Raw genomic sequence first — 4622 nt, 5'->3', positions numbered from 1 at the left:
GGGGAGAGATCTGGGAAAGAAATATAGTTTTGGGTGTCGTCAGCGTAGAGGTGCTACTGGAGGTTGAATGAGCAAATTGGTGCCCCAAGAGAAGGTGAACAATGAAAAATGTAAGGGGCCAAGAACAGAGCCTTGTGCGATCACAACAGATAGTAGGAGTGGAGGGGAGGATGTGCCAGAGGTAGAAATACTAAAGGAGTGGTTTGATAGGTAGGAAGTGAACCAAGAAAGAACTGTGTCACTAAGGCCAATGGAGTGAAAGGTGTGTAGGAGAAGAGGATGATCAAAAGGAGCAGAGAAGTCCAGAAGAATAAGTATAGAGAAATGACCCTTAGACTTTGCAGTAAGTAGATATTTGATCACTTTTGTGAGAGCAGTTTCATTGGAATATTGGGGACCCAATCCTGATTGCAGAGAGTCGAAACTGCAGTGAGAGAACGGAAAGTGAGACAAGCATTTGTACACTAATCACTCAAATAGATTGGAGGCAAAAGGGAGGAGAGAAATAGGGCGGTAGTTGGAGAGAGAGAGGATGGTTTCTTTAGAATGGTGAGATGAGTGCATGTTTAAAGGAGGATGGAAATGTGCCAGTGGAGAGAGACAGGTTGAACAGGTGAGTTAGAGGTGGACATGCAGTGGAGGAGAGGGAGTGGAGAAGTTAGGATGGAATAGGGTTGAGGGGACAGGTTGTAGGATGAGGTGAGTGTAAAGACTTTGTATTCAGTTACTGGAGAGAATGAATTAAGAGTGGATTGGGGAGTGTAGGTAAATGTGGGTGGAGTGAGTGAAATTTGGCATGAGGAAATATCTTGTCAAAGGGTGTAGATTTTTTTTTTTTATTTGAAGTAGGTGGCAAAATCATGGGTTGTGAAGGAGGAAGGGGGAGGAGGTGCAGGTGAGCAGAGAAGTGAGTTTAAGGTGGCAAAGATGTGTCATGGGTTAGACTGGGTGGATATTAGAGATTTGAAGAACGTTTATTTGGCAATTAAAAGGACAGTGCTGTAAAATGAAAGGATGAATTTATAGTTAGGAAATCAGGATTGGAACAGGATTTCCTCCAGTAGCACTCTGTAGTGTGGGAGCGGGTCTGCTTGGTGTGCCATGGTTGGGAGTTGGATAGTCGGAGACTGTATGTGGTAGCTGGAGCTGCATTGTCTCGGGTTTTTGAATGAGTATTTTGTTGCAGAAAGAGGTGGCCTGATTAGAGCAGGACAATGCAGATATAGGAAAAAATAGTTGTTTTAGTGAAGATGAGAAAGGGTTTGGGTTAAGGGTACTTTGGTACCGTTGTGTACATGTGGATTTGGGTGCAGGGGGGGAGGGCATGAGGTAAGGTGAGGCTGAAGGAAAGGAGGTTGTGGTTGGAGAGTGGAAATTCGTGAAATTATAAATGCAGCAGTAGCGGGAGAAGACAAGGGCAAGGGAGTGTCCATCACCGTGGATGAGAGATGAGTTCCACTGGGAGAGACCACAGGAGGAAGTAAGTGTAAAAAGTTTATTGGTAGAAGAGACTGGTATTGTCAATGGCAATTTTGAAAATCGCCTTGTATGAGAGTAGGCAGGTCAAAGGATAGGAAATAAAGGAGCCAGGCCACAAGTTGTCAAGAAATTGGGAAACTGGACCTGGAGGACAATATATGACAGCAACACGAAGGTGGAAAGGATAAAATAGACAAATAGTGTGGACTTCAAGAGCATGAGGGTTCAGAGTGTATGACTTGGAAGGTGCAACGTGGGTGAGTTAGATAAACTACTCCATCACTTTGTTTCCGGGTCTGGGGGTATGGCTGAGGGAGAGTTCCCCATAGAGAAGAGCTGCAGGGGATGTAGTGTCAGAGAAGGTGAGCCAAGTTTCTGTATTGGTAAGGAGGTTGAGGGGCTTTAGAAATCAATAAATCATCAATGGATGCAAATTTATTACAAACAGATCTAGCATTCCATAGTGCACTGGAGAAGGGAAGAGAGGGTAGTGGAGACATGTGGATAAGGTTGGCAGGATTGCAAGTACAGGGTGGATGGAAAGGTTTGGGATGGAAAGAGGAGCGTGAGCAGATAGTGGGGATTGTATGGGGCCCAGAGTTAGGTGAGATGTCACCAGCAGCCTTGAGAAGGAGCAGGGTGAGAAAGAGGACGTGCAAGGGGGATTTGTGGGTGTGAGGTTTATTTCTGTTTATGTAGGCAGGTGAGTATGGTGGGTGTAGGAGACAAAACAGTTCATATGTACAGACTAGCGAGGAGAGAAGTAGCGAAGGGGAAATTATAATAGGGGAGGGAGGAATAGGATAATGGAGAAAGAAGAGGAGTTTGGACAGAAGTGTGGTGATATAGTGAATAAGAGAGAGTGTAAAATTAGTAGGTGCATGATGGAGAGATGTCAATGCTACATAATCAGCAAGTGGGAAGGAACAGTTGATCCAAATCATGCAAGGCAATCTAAGAAGTGAAGGGATACTCCAGCAGTCAAAAAGATGGCAAAAGCAGTGACAGTTGAGCTCTGTGGGTCCCACAGCTGAACAGAGATGGTAGTTCTGTAGATATTAAAACAGCCTTGTTTTCAGTATGAAGTCGATCTTCACAGCGCTACTGTGACGTTTGCCAACAGCCACACTATCCACTTTCCTGTCCATGAACATAAATAATAGTTAAGTAATAGGGTGTGGGAGGTAGGCATAAGTATGTGCAGTATACAGTTACTTATTAATTGTAACATTAATTCAAAGTGGCTGAGAGAAGCATAAGTACATGCAGTAATAGATTTCCCACTAATCAGATAAATGTTTGAACCTTTCCCATGTACCTGATTGGTCGGTTGACGGTTCCCACCAGTCTGTTATATGCAATTGTTAAAGTGGGTTGATATACGGCGGTATACCTTACTCCCACTTCTACTGACCAATTTCCATTCTAACTTTTCACTTTGACCACTGGTTATGTGGGAAATAACTGACACAAATTGAAACTATTTGCCATGTATCTGGTTTGTTGCCCTGACTAATAACAGGATACAATAATAAACTTCTGGTTTATTTATTTATTTTGCGCTGGATAGTGTTTGTGATTGGCAGTATCGTGTTTTCTCTCTTTTTTTTTTTTTTTTTTTTTTTTTTTTATATAAATACTGTTTATTGCAATGGTTCCCAAACCGTGTGCCATGGCTCCCTGGGGTGCCTCAGCAATCTCACAGGGGTGCCTCGACCAGGGCCAGTGGTAAGCAAGGCGGGGACTACTTGGTAATTATTTTGGCTTAGGGGGGTGCCTTGAAAAAATTATGGAGGCCCTAAGGGTGCCTTGAACTGAAAAAGTTTGGAATCCACTGGTTTATTGATAACATCAAATGAGAAATAATGTGAGGAAACAAAAACAGACCAGAAATGGTTTTAAGCTAACAAGCAAAGGGCAAGTAATGTCGTACAAAACTTCATACAGAGTCCACAACAGTCTTGCCCTGGAAATACACATACAGAAAATGAAAGTGACTTTCTGGAGATCACCAGCAGTGATACACATTTTAATATGTATCGGGAACAGAAAGAGAAGTAAAAGAAGGGGGAGTAAGAAGGGCAGAAGGAAAGCAGAGTGTAGTAAAAAGAAATAGAGAAGAGAGAAGGGAAGTTCACGAAAAGAATGAAGAGCAAGAAAAGGGTAGGATCTGCCAATGACAGAGGTCCATCTAGTAATGGAGCAGAGGTTGATTATGGAAAGAGGCCTAGGAGGCACAAACTTTATGAAAGGAGACAAAGGAGCTCCTCAGTATGCTAGTGATATGTTCTATTTGGTAAATGTGCCATACCCAGCTGCAGAGTGAGTGGAGTATCGGCGGAGAGGGGTTCTTCCAAGAAGCACACTCATAATGTATCTGAATAGTCCAAGGGTGTGAGAAGGGAGATCAGGGATAGGCAAAGGGAGAAGCACATGCTTAGGGTCAGAAGGAATGGGGACACCAAGGACAGTTGAGGCGAGATGACAGCGGAACAGAAGGGACAAAGCCAGAGACAGCTCCACCATACATGCAGGAAAGTGCGAGTGTGGTTGCAGTTCCTTCAGTAGGCATTGATCACCTGTGGATAGATACTATGCAGTCTAGAGGAGACACAGTACCACCTATGAAGCGATTTACATGCGTTTTCTTTGAATCAGGCATTTATAGAGCATTGTGCTGTTCATTAAGAGATTAAAGTGTTCTCATTTTAATACATGTTTATTAAGTCTGGAAGAAAATGAGAAGAAATGATATTGCATTTTTGGGATACTTAATTTAAAATTAATCTGAACTACACTGAGGTGGCGCATAAGTTGTTTTTTTTAAAAAAAAATTTAACTTTCAGAGAATTGTAAATGATATATCGTATAATTTGTCAAATTGAAGTTTATTTGCAGGGGTCCTGTGTGCCTTTGTGAACTTTAGTCATACAATCACGGTTGATGTGCTGCTTTAAGGCACTAGGTGGCTATTTCTAAGATACTCCTTTATAAATTGTGGTTAGTTTTTGTTTAATTGCTAATTTTTGTATTTGATTTCTCTGCTACATCATCCAAGCCTCTTCAGCAAGTCATGCTGTGCAGCTAACCTGGCAGCAGCCACCATGTAGCAGCTGTAGGTGAGGTTGTTGTGGTTACCGTCA

Source organism: Mixophyes fleayi, chromosome 4, assembly GCF_038048845.1.
Source record: "Mixophyes fleayi isolate aMixFle1 chromosome 4, aMixFle1.hap1, whole genome shotgun sequence".
Classification (NCBI taxonomy): domain Eukaryota; kingdom Metazoa; phylum Chordata; class Amphibia; order Anura; family Limnodynastidae; genus Mixophyes; species Mixophyes fleayi.
The sequence above is the reverse complement of the archived record's forward strand: the minus strand, read 5'-3'. Positions refer to the sequence as shown.